General features: G+C 48.3%; 2 protein-coding genes across 2 annotated transcripts in view; one reads left to right on the top strand and one right to left on the bottom strand.

The window, feature by feature from the left end:
- Positions 1-8,406, bottom strand: part of DOCK1 (dedicator of cytokinesis 1) — a 468,169-nt gene that overhangs the window by 244,631 nt on the left and 215,132 nt on the right. The gene's annotated exons all lie outside the window — the stretch shown is intronic.
- Positions 7-8,406, top strand: part of INSYN2A (inhibitory synaptic factor 2A) — a 49,702-nt gene continuing 41,302 nt past the window's right edge. The window contains exon 1 of the mRNA XM_002916129.4: positions 7-235. The gene's annotated coding sequence lies outside the window, so the exon portion shown is untranslated. The remainder of the gene's footprint in view (positions 236-8,406) is intronic.

Below are 8,406 nucleotides of genomic sequence, written 5' to 3'. Positions count from 1 at the left end.
GAGCCGGGCCGGACGCGAGCTGCGGCCGGGCCGGCGACGGTGGAGGGGGCGGGCGGCGGGCGCGCAGCCGACCAAGTCCCCGGAGCCGAGCCTTCCTCCGCGCGAGCCCGGCGAGCCTAGCCGCGGATGCCCTGCCCGGAGTGCTCCGTGCCGCGCCAGGCTTGCCCGGGTCCGCGGCGAGACATGCCCGAGCCAGGCGCTGCACCGACCTCGACTTATCTGTAAGCAGCCTAAGGTAAGCGTAGCCCCGCGCGCCCTCCTCCCGCGCCCCGGCGCGCTCTGCACTTGGCCGCGGGCAGAGCACCGCTCGGACGGGCGCCGACCCCGGTCAGGCGCTCCCACTCGCCCCCAAACAGGCTTCGCCGGGGACTCGGAGGCTCTCGGGGCCAGGACGCGCTGGTGCAGCCAGGAGCGGACCGGGCGGCGGGCGAGGTTATGCAACTGCATCTGGCGCGGCCAGGTCGCCGAGGTGCGTCTGGCAACTTTGGCGACGGCCTGGGAGGAGTGGGGCTGCATATCTACGCTGTGGGTTCTAGACAAACGCCACAGCCTCGTGAGCGCCCCAGAGCCCTAGCCAGGCATAACTGGGGGATCGCGGGCGGCCCCGTCTCCTGAACGTTTTGAGGTGTTAAGTATTTTCCAAACTAGAGCGAACTGGCAAGTACGGCTGATTAACTTCGGGGGTATAAGTCCGAGCAGAGGGGCCCTGAAGCCGGCCGCGAAGGAGAGGTGCGAGCAGGAGCAAAGACACATGCCCACGTGAAATACCCATTTCCTCCCGTGGCGCCAGGGCTCACTCGGGTTGGCACTTTCCCGGGGCTGCGGGCCGGGGTCAGCGCCCGCGGGGCTTCGGGGTGCATGGCATCGCGTGTCAGTCCGGGACACGCGTGGGAAACCAACCAACGCTGCAGAGGGAGCGAGTGAGCTTGCTGGAGGGCGAGGGCAGGAGGGAGGAGGGTGTCCCTGGGCCGGCCCAGGGCCGGGGCAGTGCCTGGAGCCCAAAGTCAAGAGCAAGAGTCTGCGTCTTGCTGGTTCATGCTCAGGGTTCCCAGCATTGCTGAGATAAAGAACCTGTCCCTGTGACCTCAGCATTCTACTACCCAGAATTATGCCACAGGGAGATGGAGCTAGCCATAAGGGGATGCCAGGAGTGGGGGAGGAGAGGCGCCTCTGGATTCAGTAGGGGAGAAAATCAGTGTGTTTGGCTCATCTACAGAGCAGGGCTTCTGCCCTGACCCCTTTCCCTCTGCGGTCTGTGCCTGGGGGCTGGAAGCCTGGTTGGGCCCCTGAGCTAGAGGTGGCAATGAAGCAGTTTAATTTGACCTTGTCTGCTTAGGTGCTTACATTCTGCAGAAGCATCCCGAGGTGAACTGGCCAGAGTGGGAAGGAACTTTGGGCTAGCTCTGCCTTGGCTAGGAAGCCAGGCTATCACTTCCCAGGACTACAGCTCAGACTAGCAGAGGGTCGAGGTCAGTGCGCTTGGAGGTTTTCCCTTGCACCTGGACCAGGACTTGCTAGGGCTTACCTTTCCATTTGCAAGTGGGAGCCTATCAAGGTTACAGCGATGGGGATTTGATTGAAAAATACCACCCAATCACCTGACCTGGGCCATTCCCGACCAGTCCTACATGTATGAAAATGCTCTAACGTTATTAAGCTTATGCTACAGATGGAGCAGAAAGTAACCACCATTTCACTTTGCGGAGGCGGAAAGTGCCAGTTTTTACTATTCACATTGTGCTATTTATTGCATTCATATCCTGTTGAATGTTACTTTCCAAAGAAAAGTTCATATTTATCTTTACCATTTTTTTTGCAAGAAGGATTAGCAAATGGGCACAAGGAGCTCAAAGGAAAAATGGAAGCCCTGCAATCTGCATGCCTCACCAGATATTAATAATTTACTACCCATGTTTACTACTTACATTAGATGGCACTGCTAATCATGATGGTTTTATTAGAGGCGCATTTGGATAAAAAATGTCTAGCACAGCTATCACTAATTGCATGATTTTGCATAAATTATGTTAGCTACAGACAGTTTTGCTTTCCTTCACTAAATTCATCATTTCCTTAACGGTAGAAGGATTCTGTTTAATTTCTTTAGCTAAATGAAAGACCTCTCCTTAAAGACAGGATGCCCTTGAAACTCAAAGTATATGCCTTTAAACTTACTACAGTTGTTACAACTTCATCTTTTATTATTGTGATTAAGACCTGGAGCTTTTACTCAAATCTGGCCCATTATCCCATTGAGAAGCACAATTACCGGTTAAGAAACTGGCTGATAAGGCAAAAGCTGGAAAGCTCCATGTTTGCACAAAGAGCTGTCAAAAGCCCTATGGAAAGTTGGATACTCTCATTCCCCTGTTTACTTGGGGGCTTCTCTGTTTTGCCACAATTGTTTTCCCCATGGCAGCACAGAGAATTTTTGTCGTGTTTTTCCCTCTGTAGAGAAAAAAAAATTTAAATAAACACATATGTGAAAAGCTTGTGCACGAAAGGCATCAGTCGACCAGGAAGACTCCTACACACTGAAGTAAGCAGTCAGAAAATAAAAATGATTCTCAGAACTAACAGCTGATCACAGCCGAGCAGCTGGACAGATGCGTTCACTTAGCTAGACATTTGTATTCTCCTGGCTGCTCTAACCCACGGCTGTCTCATTTAGAGCAGCAACTACTGAACTCTCTTGTATGAGGAGATTAGTTACTGTTGGGGACAGGCTGCTTCTCAGGGAATAACAATAAAGAAATCACAGCTACACCGCAAAGCGACCGTCTATGGACCAGCATCCAGGTGGGAAGGCAGAGGCAGGGTCAGTGTGGAATGCTTCATTCTAAAGCTCTGGACCAGCGCACCAGACACCTGAGCAGGTGCCTGTCAAGGCCGCTGCTTAACCAGTCAGTGCTTAACCAAAAGCAGCATGCCTATTTGAGGCAAACCACAGCCATCTGGGGAAAGTGAGGTTACCAGGGCTCCCCAGACAAAACCGGCAGCTTTATTTTAAACAATTCCTTCATAAACGTGAAGAACCCTTCCCCGCCGTAATTCCACTGAGACCTGCGTTTCCAGCCCAAAATTAGCTGACATAATTTATGAGGCAGATCCTTTTCAGTCTCCTCACATATTTGATTTTAATATTTCATAACATTATGGAGTGACTTCAATATTTTAAAGGAAAATTTAATATGATTGATATTACATGACAACACTTTTATTACCATGAAATTCGCATACAAACATTTGGATAAAGTCTTTTCTCCAATATGTGAGCCACCCTATAACATAGATGTAGCAGACTAGAGGACTGGTACCAGGTTGTGGGGACCTTGCCGGGATTCCTACAAACAGTTGTTGAGAGGTCATCTCACGTTAAACAGTAAACCAGACAAAGCACAGGTTCGAACCTCTGGACCACGTATGATGATGTATCTGCTTCAGATCCAGAGGTACTGAGGTGCCTCCAAGCAACCAAGAATCTTACCTCGCAGAGTAAGAGAAACCATAACTTCAGAGACATCTCCTGGTTCCAAATTCAATTCCTGATGTAAACTCAGTCAGAGGTTCCTCTCCCAGAAGTCATCAGTGTGGGTGTGAGTCAGGCACCTCAGACATCATTCATACCATAATGAATGAGTCGAGGGACTTGGAGGTATACAAAGATATTATCAAGAGACGAACCGCTGATCTAAATAAAAACAAAACACTCTAACCTGATAGCTCTGTGACTTTCTGCTCAGTGCACATTCCCAGCTCTAATTGGGACAGAGAAAAATTTAACTTGAATACAGAAAAGCAGATATTAGGGGCAAGAAGAATCATGTTTCCAAACTATAAACCTTTTTGCTGATACCGTATTTCAAAGGGATTTGGAAAGAACTATCTCCAAAGTCATTATTCGTGAATATTGCTTTTATGGAGTATCAATGGGATTATCCAAAGTACTATACATCCACAGTACTCTCTCTACCACATCATCTTGCTGTTAGGGAAGTTTGAGCAAGTAGGATCAGAGGGGGATCACGTGGGCACATTGTACATTCCCGAGTTACTACAGTGCTATTAGAGCCATGACAGGGGCAAAGAAATTTTTTAAAAATCGTCACAGCATGGCAAAATGCTAATCAAAGTTTATGTTGCAGTTACTATGGAAAATTCCAATTCAATCCTTAATAATCTAGCCTTGGGCATAAAATGAAATGCAGTAAACTACAGCATACGAGAGACATGAGGAGGAGGCTGTGGGCTGCCACAAATGAAAGAGGCTCTCTCCTCAGAACCCCTGAGGGAAAGATGAGGGAGAGGACGCTCGTGGCCTCCTTTCAGCTGCCCCACCGCGGAACCACCGTGGAGACACATCACAGTCACATTCAGCCTTAATGGAACGGACCCGTCTTTGTTCGTGTTTCTAGGTCATTCCAGTGGTGATGTGGGTCCCTCCACACTGGTTCCTCCCCCGGAAGCATCCTGTGTATGACAACTTCTCATTTCTCTGTCTTTTGCATATGTCCTTCGTGGTTAGACTAAAGCCCTCAAATCATCCGTAATGTACTTTCACAGTAAGGGATTTTCATGTCCTGGGAAATGTGGTGGAACCATGAAATCCAGTTCTGAACGTGGGCAGACACAGGGAAGGTAGACCGACATGAAAATGGTTTTGTCGACAAAGGACTGCTGGTTCATGGGAACGTACCGAGCAGTAGCAGCAGTGGCCAAGCCAGTGTGTGAGTGTCCAAAACCAAGTGACAGGTCCTCAAGAAGCTCCAGGCCAGGAGGACGAAAGGAGGTGGGAGGTAGAATCAGGAGAGAACAGACAGCACTCTTGGAGATTTCCAAGAGAAAGCGATGCCCTGCCCGGGACGAAGGTTGAGACTGGACTCCTGAGCCCAGCACACGCAAATCCTGGAGCTGACGCCCAGTCGCCAGGTGCTGAGAGCAAGAGACTGGTATGGGAAGAGTGAGAAGTGATACTGCGCAAAGGTGGAGAAGTGGGGATCAGAGAGTGAAGAAGCACTGTGACGTCAGCTTGAGGAAGAACCAGCAGGGCAGGAGGGGCCTCCGTTCACTGGCTGTGGGTGACCCCTGAATACATGGAACAATAACATACATGTCCAGAAGACTGGGTCTTGCTAGCTAGAGATAAACCAGAGACGAGGAACTGGAGACCAGCTGAGAGGGTGTAACAGGTGACAATTAACTGGTACCAAGGGTGACTGGTGGCACTAGGAATGGGGCAGCGGTGAGAGAAACATCCCAAGTGGTGAATCTTAGTAACATGAAAACATGAAGAAGGGATTAATGATGGTGACACAATGCTGGGTGATCTAAAAGGAAACAGAGAAGTCAGGGAACCAGCAGGTTTTGGGGAAAAGATAGGATTACCATTAGAAAGTTGAGGTTGAATTTCCAACCAGAAATACTATTTTTAAAAAAATACGTTTTTCATCATCTTTTACTTCTTAGAACATGAAAGATACTTTCAAAAAAGAGAACAATGGACCAAAGGATTCAACACACAAAGAAATTCTTAAAGGACTAAGAGTAGTACTATCTAATAACAGATGCTTAATAAATATTTAATGAGGCTATTAGCAATAAACCTAGTCAATGATTTTGTTAGAAACTCGGCGAATCCAGATTGGACAATAATTTTTCTCTTGCACTTCAAGATGTACCTTTTTTGTAGTAGAAATTAAGAGGAAATGCATAAGAAGGTGGTAAAAAGGAAGCCTGCTTCTAGAAATGGACATTCCTTACATGTGGCCGTACAGTGGTGACAAAAGAAAAAGGTATCAAAGATTTGTGGTTTTCTACCACCAAACTTAGCCTTAGGGTTTTCTTTGGTAAAAATTCACTTGGGTAGAAGTTGAGTCTCAAAAAAAGAATGTGTTTGAGTTTAATGGCCTAGTATTAGAGTAAACAAAATAAACAAGGAGAAATGAGAGATTCGAACTTGCCTCAATCACACAGATTCAGTGGTCTTATAGCCCAAATGCTGACATTTTTGGTTGGAAGGAATTTTCAGTAGAGCTTTACCAAAATACTGGAGAGCTCACTGGGTCAACTCCAGATGACCAGAAGACTTCTGTCCGCCTCTCGGCCTTGACCTCACGACTCAATTTGACATCATGACATCAACCCCATTGATCTTTGGGGCAGGTGCATCAATTTGTCACTTCTTGTTTACTAATAGCAGAGTGGTGCGTAAAGCCTTGCTCTTTGTCTTTTTCGTTGTTGAGATCACATGGCACAAACGACCAGTTTCCTGTTGACCGCGCTCCTCAGTCTCGCACGGCTCACGAAGTGTGGACAGGAATCACGCCCCAAAGTGCGTGCTCCCTGCAACTGTCGAGAATTTGGAATTAAAAAATGTCGAAAAGATAAGTTCCTCAACTTCCCAACCATATTTTTCATTTGACTTTTCCGGTCACCGACGAGCCCAATGGTAACTGCTTTCCTCGATCACTCGCTCTGTGTGTTTGTTTTAATGGTAGTTGTCAGCGCGGTGGCTTCACAGACGTGGTTTCCAGCCTTGCTTACGTTGCTTGGTTCTTGCTATTTGTATTTGTCTCCATATATGAAGTTCACTCGCCTTTAAGTGTAGCTCTGCTTTATTTATTGTGTCTATCGGATTTGCTAGTGTCCCACAAATACCCAGGGTGAGGCTGAATGATGGGATTTATCACACGGTTGGAATACTGGGTCTATGAAAAGACCACCTGGTGTTACTGGGCAGGGGGAGCACGTGGGGCAGGCACACTGTTCCGTGGCGCAGGGTCAACTGCTGAGTGAGTGGTGGAGAATGGGCTCTGGGCTCTCAAGACACACCTAGCCATCATGAAATTCCACTTCAAAGCACCAGTTCTACGTCTAGACCTGAAGACTCAGTGAGAATGACCAAGGGCATGCCCAGCTTTAAATGAAAAACTAGGACAACTGTCTACTTTAATGGGCCATTCAAGGTTGGAACCTGCCAGGTGGTTTTCAAGCATGTTTCTGTCCAGGAACATGTGGTATCCAGTGTCGTCCACACATAGAACGTGTTCTAAGCGTGCCTGTCCTTGTCAGCACCCCCTTCGTCTCCAGCAACAGCGCCACCAGGACCCCAGACTGAGGGTTTTCAAGGCACCGACCTACTGTGCCCTCGTCACAGAGCAGCAAGAGCGGTGTCCAAGCGACGCCGCCTGCACCTGCACTCCCACTTCAGCCAGGTGCTGTCTGTGTGGCCATGGGCACGGACTTGCCTATCGGTGCCTCGATTTCCCCTCCTTTATAAAAAATGGCACCCTCTCCTTCACAGGGTGTTTGGAGAATGCAATGCGAGAACACACATATAGAGTGCGAGACGGCACCTGAGCCGTGCCAGGCACCACAAAAGGATCAGCTCTGACTTTTTTTTTTTTTTAATTTTTTTTTTTTTTTTTTTTTTTNTTTTAAGATTTTATTTACTTATTTGACAGAGATAGAGAGCCAGCGAGAGAGGGAACACAAGCAGGGGGAGCGGGAGAGGAAGAAGCAGGCTCACAGCAGAGGAGCCTGGCGTGGGGCTCGATCCCATAAGCCGGGATCACGCCCTGAGCCGAATGCAGACGCTTAACCGCTGTGCCACCCAGGCGCCCCAGGATCAGCTCTGACTTTACCTTCATTCCCCCAGACTGTATAACGAGCTCCGGATTCTGGGCTCATTCAAGAAGGGATCAGAACGCAAAATCAGGTAGTCCGTCTCTATACCACAGTTCTTAAGGATCATATGAGACTGCATAGACAAGGAATTGCTATGTCCAGAAAGAAATAGGTCATCTTGAGTAACCGCCCCACCAATTTATAAAATCCTATATGGAAAACCCAAAAGTAAATCATCCTCTGAAAAGACCGGCAACGTACTAGGAACTGATCTCAAACCCCAGATCCATGGTTCAGAAGAGCTGCCCCCAGGCACGGAATTCTTAGGAAGGGACAGAATTCTAGATATTTTTGCATCCCCAAGCAGAAACATGCAAAGAACAAAGGTGTGAAGATGCCTTAGTATTTCTGGTCTTCCTCCTATTAACCTGCCAGGTAACAATTTATTTCGACACCGCCATCCAATAATCAGTCTACATGGCAAACAAAAAACAAAACAAAAAACCTGTATTTTGAACCCTGACAGTGACTGGTCACTGACTGTCCCTCTGAGAGAATGTGAATCTCTCCCCACTGCTGCCCCACAAGCAAGGCCATGGAAAAGGCACCCTGCTGGCCACGGCCTGGGCAGTGGCGGTGATCAGCCCAACACTTGGCTGAGCCCCAGGTTCACTCTAGACAAAATGCAAGGGGCCAGTGTTCCTTGCTCCCCTGGGACATCACTCATTCTTCCCTTCATTCAATAAATATTTATGGGTGTCTTTATGTGCCACGTGTTGC

The sequence above is a fragment of the Ailuropoda melanoleuca genome, chromosome 6 (genome assembly GCF_002007445.2).
Source record: "Ailuropoda melanoleuca isolate Jingjing chromosome 6, ASM200744v2, whole genome shotgun sequence".
Lineage (NCBI taxonomy): Eukaryota > Metazoa > Chordata > Mammalia > Carnivora > Ursidae > Ailuropoda > Ailuropoda melanoleuca.
Note: the sequence above shows the minus strand (reverse complement) of the source record. Positions and strands in the feature narration are given on the sequence as shown.